This window comes from Drosophila bipectinata, unplaced genomic scaffold (genome assembly GCF_030179905.1).
Source record: "Drosophila bipectinata strain 14024-0381.07 unplaced genomic scaffold, DbipHiC1v2 scaffold_40, whole genome shotgun sequence".
NCBI classification, from domain to species: Eukaryota; Metazoa; Arthropoda; class Insecta; order Diptera; family Drosophilidae; genus Drosophila; species Drosophila bipectinata.
Window position 1 is genome coordinate 12,501 of NW_027222966.1, and position 10,000 is coordinate 22,500.

A 10,000-nucleotide genomic window follows, 5' to 3' on the forward strand; every position below is an offset into this window, starting at 1 on the left:
CCACACATATTTGGATATCCATACGATTGCATATCCATATGAAAATATTTTTAATATTTTTAATATATTTTTAATATTTCCATATTTAATATAATATAATTAAATTATTATATTATATATTATATGGTAGGCTATCACCATCACCTACCATATATTTCATATACATATAAATATTTTCATATCCATATATATTTTTTTATATTCATATATTTTCATATATGTTATATGCATATGTATTCATAACCATATGCTTATATATTAATACTGGCGGTCTTCTGTTTAATATAATATTATTTTAATATTATATTGGTAGGCCGAACACCACCTACCCTATATACCTTTTTGAACACGGTTTCGTCAATCCGGTCATTTATTGTATGGGAAGTATGACTTTCCCACACATATTTGGATATCCATACGATTGCATATCCATATGAAAATATTTTTAATATTTTTAATATATTTTTAATATTTCCATATTTAATATAATATAATTAAATTATTATATTATATATTATATGGTAGGCTATCACCATCACCTACCATATATTTCATATACATATAAATATTTTCATATCCATATATATTTTTTTATATTCATATATTTTCATATATGTTATATGCATATGTATTCATAACCATATGCTCATATATTAATACTGGCGGTCTTCTGTTTAATATAATATTATTTTAATATTATATTGGTAGGCCGAACACCACCTACCCTATATACCTTTTTGAACACGGTTTCGTCAATCCGGTCATTTATTGTATGGGAAGTATGACTTTCCCACACATATTTGGATATCCATACGATTGCATATCCATATGAAAATATTTTTAATATTTTTAATATATTTTTAATATTTCCATATTTAATATAATATAATTAAATTATTATATTATATATTATATGGTAGGCTATCCCATCACCTACCATATATTTCATATACATATAAATATTTTCATATCCATATATATTTTTTTTATATTCATATATTTTCATATATGTTATATGCATATGTATTCATAACCATATGCTTATATATTAATACTGGCGGTCTTCTGTTTAATATAATATTATTTTAATATTATATTGGCAGGCTGAACACCACCTACCCTATATACCTTTTTGAACACGGTTTCGTCAATCCGGTCATTTATTGTATGGGAAGTATGACTTTCCCACACATATTTGGATATCCATACGATTGCATATCCATATGAAAATATTTTTAATATTTTTAATATATTTTTAATATTTCCATATTTAATATAATATAATTAAATTATTATATTATATATTATATGGTAGGCTAACATCATCACCTACCATATATTCCATATACATATAAATATTTTCATATTCATATATATTTTTTTTATATATTCATATATTTTCATATATGTTATATGCATATGTATTCATAACCATATGCTTATATATTAATACTGGCGATCTTCTGTTTAATATAATATTATTTTAATATTATATTGGCAGGCTGAACACCACCTACCCTATATACCTTTTTGAACACGGTTTCGTCAATCCGGTCATTTATTGTATGGGAAGTATGACTTTCCCACACATATTTGGATATCCATACGATTGCATATCCATATGAAAATATTTTTAATATTTTTAATATATTTTTAATATTTCCATATTTAATATAATATAATTAAATTATTATATTATATATTATATGGTAGGCTATCACCATCACCTACCATATATTTCATATACATATAAATATTTTCATATCCATATATATTTTTTTATATTCATATATTTTCATATATGTTATATGCATATGTATTCATAACCATATGCTTATATATTAATACTGGCGGTCTTCTGTTTAATATAATATTATTTTAATATTATATTGGTAGGCCGAACACCACCTACCCTATATACCTTTTTGAACACGGTTTCGTCAATCCGGTCATTTATTGTATGGGAAGTATGACTTTCCCACACATATTTGGATATCCATACGATTGCATATCCATATGAAAATATTTTTAATATTTTTAATATATTTTTAATATTTCCATATTTAATATAATATAATTAAATTATTATATTATATATTATATGGTAGGCTATCACCATCACCTACCATATATTTCATATACATATAAATATTTTCATATCCATATATATTTTTTTATATTCATATATTTTCATATATGTTATATGCATATGTATTCATAACCATATGCTCATATATTAATACTGGCGGTCTTCTGTTTAATATAATATTATTTTAATATTATATTGGTAGGCCGAACACCACCTACCCTATATACCTTTTTGAACACGGTTTCGTCAATCCGGTCATTTATTGTATGGGAAGTATGACTTTCCCACACATATTTGGATATCCATACGATTGCATATCCATATGAAAATATTTTTAATATTTTTAATATATTTTTAATATTTCCATATTTAATATAATATAATTAAATTATTATATTATATATTATATGGTAGGCTATCCTCATCACCTACCATATATTTCATATACATATAAATATTTTCATATCCATATATATTTTTTTATATTCATATATTTTCATATATGTTATATGCATATGTATTCATAACCATATGCTCATATATTAATACTGGCGGTCTTCTGTTTAATATAATATTATTTTAATATTATATTGGCAGGCTGAACACCACCTACCCTATATACCTTTTTGAACACGGTTTCGTCAATCCGGTCATTTATTGTATGGGAAGTATGACTTTCCCACACATATTTGGATATCCATACGATTGCATATCCATATGAAAATATTTTTAATATTTTTAATATATTTTTAATATTTCCATATTTAATATAATATAATTAAATTATTATATTATATATTATATGGTAGGCTAACATCATCACCTACCATATATTCCATATACATATAAATATTTTCATATTCATATATATTTTTTTTTATATATTCATATATTTTCATATATGTTATATGCATATGTATTCATAACCATATGCTTATATATTAATACTGGCGATCTTCTGTTTAATATAATATTATTTTAATATTATATTGGTAGGCCGAACACCACCTACCCTATATACCTTTTTGAACACGGTTTCGTCAATCCGGTCATTTATCGTATAGGAAGTACGACTTTCCCACACATATTTGGATATCCATACGATTGCATATCCATATGAAAATATTTTTAATATTTTTAATATTCGTGAGTTTTTAAATAGGGACAGAAGGAATCTCTTGAATTGAATCATGCGCGTCACTAATAAGATGACGAGGCATTTGGCTACCTATGCGAAAGTAATTCAACTCCCGCCGTCTTAAGGTTTAAGACTTATAACAATATATGTTTAATATTTTTAATATCCGTGAGGTTTTAAATAGGGACAGAAGGAATCTCTTGAATTGAATCATGCGCGTCACTAATAAGATGACGAGGCATTTGGCTACCTATGCGAAAGTAATTCAACTCCCGCCGTCTTAAGGTTTAAGACTTATAACAATATATGTTTAATATTTTTAATATCCGTGAGGTTTTAAATAGGGACAGAAGGAATCTCTTGAATTGAATCATGCGCGTCACTAATAAGATGACGAGGCATTTGGCTACCTATGCGAAAGTAATTCAACTCCCGCCGTCTTAAGGTTTAAGACTTATAACAATATATGTTTAATATTTTTAATATCCGTGAGGTTTTAAATAGGGACAGAAGGAATCTCTTGAATTGAATCATGCGCGTCACTAATAAGATGACGAGGCATTTGGCTACCTATGCGAAAGTAATTCAACTCCCGCCGTCTTAAGGTTTAAGACTTATAACAATATATGTTTAATATTTTTAATATCCGTGAGGTTTTAAATAGGGACAGAAGGAATCTCTTGAATTGAATCATGCGCGTCACTAATAAGATGACAAGGCATTTGGCTACCTATGCGAAAGTAATTCAACTCCCGCCGTCTTAAGGTTTAAGACTTATAACAATATATGTTTAATATTTTTAATATCCGTGAGGTTTTAAATAGGGACAGAAGGAATCTCTTGAATTGAATCATGCGCGTCACTAATAAGATGACGAGGCATTTGGCTACCTATGCGAAAGTAATTCAACTCCCGCCGTCTTAAGGTTTAAGACTTATAACAATATATGTTTAATATTTTTAATATCCGTGAGGTTTTAAATAGGGACAGAAGGAATCTCTTGAATTGAATCATGCGCGTCACTAATAAGATGACGAGGCATTTGGCTACCTATGCGAAAGTAATTCAACTCCCGCCGTCTTAAGGTTTAAGACTTATAACAATATATGTTTAATATTTTTAATATCCGTGAGGTTTTAAATAGGGACAGAAGGAATCTCTTGAATTGAATCATGCGCGTCACTAATAAGATGACAAGGCATTTGGCTACCTATGCGAAAGTAATTCAACTCCCGCCGTCTTAAAGTTTAAGACTTATAACAATATAAATGAAAAATATTATTTTCATTTTTCACGTCACTAATAAGATGACGAGGCATTTGGCTACCTAAACGAAAGTAATTCATCTTCCGCCGTTATAAGGTTTAAGACTTATAACAATATAAATGAAAAATATTATTTTCATTTTTCACGTCACTAATAAGATGACGAGGCATTTGGCTACCTATGCGAAAGTAATTCAACTCCCGCCGTCTTAAAGTTTAAGACTTATAACAATATAAATGAAAAATATTATTTTCATTTTTCACGTCACTATTAAGATGACGAGGCATTTGGCTACCTAAACGAAAGTAATTCATCTTCCGCCGTTATAAGGTTTAAGACTTATAACAATATAAATGAAAAATATTATTTTCATTTTTCACGTCACTAATAAGATGACGAGGCATTTGGCTACCTATGCGAAAGTAATTCAACTCCCGCCGTCTTAAAGTTTAAGACTTATAACAATATAAATGAAAAATATTATTTTCATTTTTCACGTCACTAATAAGATGACGAGGCATTTGGCTACCTATGCGAAAGTAATTCAACTCCCGCCGTCTTAAGGTTTAAGACTTATAACAATATATGTTTAATATTTTTAATATCCGTGAGGTTTTAAATAGGGACAGAAGGAATCTCTTGAATTGAATCATGCGCGTCACTAATAAGATGACGAGGCATTTGGCTACCTATGCGAAAGTAATTCAACTCCCGCCGTCTTAAGGTTTAAGACTTATAACAATATATGTTTAATATTTTTAATATCCGTGAGGTTTTAAATAGGGACAGAAGGAATCTCTTGAATTGAATCATGCGCGTCACTAATAAGATGACGAGGCATTTGGCTACCTATGCGAAAGTAATTCAACTCCCGCCGTCTTAAAGTTTAAGACTTATAACAATATAAATGAAAAATATTATTTTCATTTTTCACGTCACTAATAAGATGACGAGGCATTTGGCTACCTAAAAGAAAGTAATTCATCTTCCGCCGTTATAAGGTTTAAGACTTATAACAATATAAATGAAAAATATTATTTTCATTTTTCACGTCACTAATAAGATGACGAGGCATTTGGCTACCTAAACGAAAGTAATTCAACTCCCGCCGTCTTAAGGTTTAAGACTTATAACAATATAAATGAAAAATATTATTTTCATTTTTCACGTCACTAATAAGATGACGAAACAGTTAGTAGGCCACAATTAGTAGGGAAACGTGGACAACCCGTGATAAATCCTTATATGCTTTCTTAGATATAGCATATAAAGATTTTTTATACTAAATATACATATTTACACATGCATATTTACATTTTTTTTATATTTCGAATCATCAAGCAAAGGATAAGCTTCAGTGGATCGCAGTATGGCAGCTGCTCAACCACTTACAACACCTTGCCCGTTACAAAAGTCGTTTACAATTGATTCTAGGCTTTGTCATTGTATTAAATAATGTTTTCATATGTAACTAGCATGGCATCAGGTGATCAAAGATCCTCCCAATTTACTATGTTACAAATTACATTGGCATCACATCCATTGTCGTTTAAAATATAAATAATAAACTTTAAATGGTTTAGAAGCCATACAATGCAAATTGCCCCTTATTTATCATTGCAGTCCAGCACGGATACGACCTTAGAGGCGTTCAGGCATAATCCAACGGACGTAGCGTCATACCACTGTTCGCTCGAACAAGTATTGTGCCATTGGTCCGTACCTGCGGTTCCTCTCGTACTACGCAGGAATGCTGTCGCAACAACGTTTTGTCATTAGTAGGGTAAAACTAACCTGTCTCACGACGGTCTAAACCCAGCTCACGTTCCCTTGCATGGGTGAACAATCCAACGCTTGGTGAATTTTGCTTCACAATGATAGGAAGAGCCGACATCGAAGGATCAAAAAGCGACGTCGCTATGAACGCTTGGCCGCCACAAGCCAGTTATCCCTATGGTAACTTTTCTGACACCTCTTGTTAAAAACTCTTTAAACCAAAAGGATCGATAGGCCGAGCTTTTGCTGTCCCTGTGTGTACTGAACACCGAGATCAAGTCAGCATTTGCCCTTTTGCTCTATGTGTGGTTTCTGTCCGCACTGAGCTGGCCTTGGGACACCTCCGTTATTATTTGAGAGATGTACCGCCCCAGTCAAACTCCCTACCTGGCAATGTCCTTGAATTGGATCATACCTGAGTAATTGGAGTTATACCAAATTTTCAAATCGATAATACATGAATGCATCTCTCATTAAAGAATTTGTTTGCGATTATATAACAAACTCGTGATACTTTGATCAAGAAGCTTGCATCAAAACCCAATACCATAAGATATAATAAATATATCCGTATAATGGCTAGGAAATGATACACGTTCCATTTAATCAAGTAAGTAAGGAAACAATAAGAGTAGTGGTATTTCATTGTCGATACCAAACCGAAGTCTAATATCTCCCACTTATTCTACACCTCTTATGTCTCCTTACACTGCCAGATTAGAGTCAAGCTCAAAAGGGTCTTCTTTCCCCGCTAATTATTCCAAGCCCGTTCCCTTGGCTGTGGTTTCGCTAGATAGTAGATAGGGACAGAAGGAATCTCGTTAATCCATTCATGCGCGTCACTAATTAGATGACGAGGCATTTGGCTACCTTAAGAGAGTCATAGTTACTCCCGCCGTTGACCCGCGCTTACTTGAATTTCTTCACTTTGACATTCAGAGCACTGGGCAGAAATCACATTGTGTCAACACCCGCTAGGGCCATCACAATGCTTTGTTTTAATTAGACAGTCGGATTCCCCAAGTCCGTGCCAGTTCTGAATTGATTGTTAATTGATAATCGTTATAATTAATAAGAACTAATTGGTTTGACCCAACTAGTATTCTTAAAAATTTTAGCAAGAAAGTTCCACAATTGGATACGTAACTAAACTATCCGGGGAACAAGTTACAACCATAAATGATTATAACTCTATTTACCCAGAACGAGCACATAAACCATATTATTGTTTCCCAATCAAGCCCGACTATCTCAATCTTCAGAGCCAATCCTTATCCCGAAGTTACGGATCTAATTTGCCGACTTCCCTTACCTACATTATTCTATCGACTAGAGACTCTTCACCTTGGAGACCAGCTGCGGATATTGGTACGGCCTGTTGAGAAGTTTGCGTATCCCCACCATAAATTTTCAAGGTCCGAGGAGAAAATATCGACACAACAGTATATGTCATGCTCTTCTAGCCCATCTACCATATCTCTCTGCGAAAGACTTCCATGGTAGTACGACTATAAAACAGAAAAGAAAACTCTTCCGATATCTCTCGACGGCTTCTTTATGGTCGTTCCTGTTGCCAGGATGAGCACGAGGCCCATATTTAATAACAAACGGATACTCAACAGGTTACGGAATTGGAACCGTATTCCCTTTCGTTCAAAATTATTCAAGTATATAATTTTCACAATAATTGTAATATTTATTTTTACTTGAAAATTTTCGGCTTTCGCCTTGAACTTAGGACCGACTAACTCGTGATCAACCACTGTTCACACGAAACCCTTCTCCACTTCAGTCCTCCAAGGTCTCATTCGATTATTTGCTACTACCACCAAGATCTGTACCAATAGCAGCTCCATGCAGGCTTACGCCAAACACTTCTACGCATACCATTGTACCTTCCTACTCACTAAAGTTTCAAAATTTATATTACAAGTAATATAAATCATCTACTTTAGCGGTAATGTATAGGTATACAACTTAAGCGCCATCCATTTTAAGGGCTAGTTGCTTCGGCAGGTGAGTTGTTACACACTCCTTAGCGGATTTCGACTTCCATGATCACCGTCCTGCTGTTTTAAGCAACCAACGCCTTTCATGGTTTCTGCATGAGTTGTTAATTTGGGCACCGTAACATTACGTTTGGTTCATCCCACAGCGCCAGTTCTGCTTACCAAAAGTGGCCCACTGGGCACATTATATCATAACCTTAAACTTCATATCAAGAAAGTTAAGGTTCTTACCCATTTAAAGTTTGAGAATAGGTTAAGATCGTTTCGACCCTAAGGCCTCTAATCATTCGCTTTACCAGATAAGATTATTTTATATAACATTAAAATGCACCAGCTATCCTGAGGGAAACTTCGGAAGGAACCAGCTACTAGATGGTTCGATTGGTCTTTCGCCCCTATACTCAATTCTGACAATCGATTTGCACGTCAGAACTGTTTCGGTCTTCCATCAGGGTTTCCCCTGACTTCAACCTGATCAAGTATAGTTCACCATCTTTCGGGTCACAGCATATCTGCTCAAGGTACGTTCCAGTTAGAGGCATAAATAATATAAATATTATTATACATAACTATATAGAACGCCCCGGGATTGTGTTAATTAACTATAAAATAGTTAAAAAACTAATCCCATTAATAGTCAAGTTAATTACGCTATTAGGTTTATATCCCAATAACTTGCACATATGTTAGACTCCTTGGTCCGTGTTTCAAGACGGGTCCCGAAGGTATCCTGAATCTTTCGCATTGTTAATCATACAAGTGCATATAATAAACACAAAAATCAATGATAATTATGCCATTATATAATTCCGAAAAATTAACGCACTGTATTCTTATTAATCTATCAACACTTTATCAAATTAATGACATTTATCCTATGTTAAAATGCAAGCATAATAATTTGAATAAACTATAAGTCATATTTTATGATAAATTATATATGTTAATAGATTACAATGTCCTTATATGGAAAAAATGCACACTATTTCTATAATATTATTTAAATATTATAACTTTAATGATGAATTTTCCATAATGGATATTCAGGTTCATCGGGCTTAACCTCTAAGCAGTTTCACGTACTATTTAACTCTCTATTCAGAGTTCTTTTCAACTTTCCCTCACGGTACTTGTTTACTATCGGTCTCATGGTTATATTTAGTTTTAGATGGAGTTTACCACCCACTTAGTGCTGCACTATCAAGCAACACGACTCTTTGGAAACATCATCTAGTAATCATTAACGTTATACGGGCCTGGCACCCTCTATGGGTAAATGGCCTCATTTAAGAAGGACTTAAATCGTTAATTTCTCATACTAGAATATTGACGCTCCATACACTGCATCTCACATTTGCCATATAGACAAAGTGACTTAGTGCTGAACTGATTTCTTTTCGCTCGCCGCTACTAAGAAAATCCTTGTTAGTTTCTTTTCCTCCCCTAATTAATATGCTTAAATTCAGGGGGTAGTCCCATATGAGTTGAGGTTGTATAAAGCAATGTATATATATATAAACAATATATCTCTATGAAGAACAATATATTTGATATATTTTCAATTTTCGCATCTTTAAATAAGAGACAATTCTAGTTAAAAAAAATTTAATTTTTTTTATGCTAGACATTTCTCAGTATTATTTGAATTGAAAAAAGAAAGAATTGTATATCTTCATTTTTTCTTTTATAAATATTTGAGATAATTGCTTTTATATTTAATAT

The 10,000-nt window shown here is 32.0% G+C and overlaps 1 non-coding gene across 1 annotated transcript; it reads right to left on the minus strand.

The window, feature by feature from the left end:
- Nucleotides 1–5,821: 5,821 nt before the first annotated feature.
- On the minus strand, nt 5,822–9,771 carry LOC138927607 (large subunit ribosomal RNA). Its single transcript, XR_011444056.1, has one exon. It is a non-coding gene; the product is annotated as a large subunit ribosomal RNA (ribosomal RNA).
- Between the last annotated feature and the right edge of the window lie 229 nt (nt 9,772–10,000).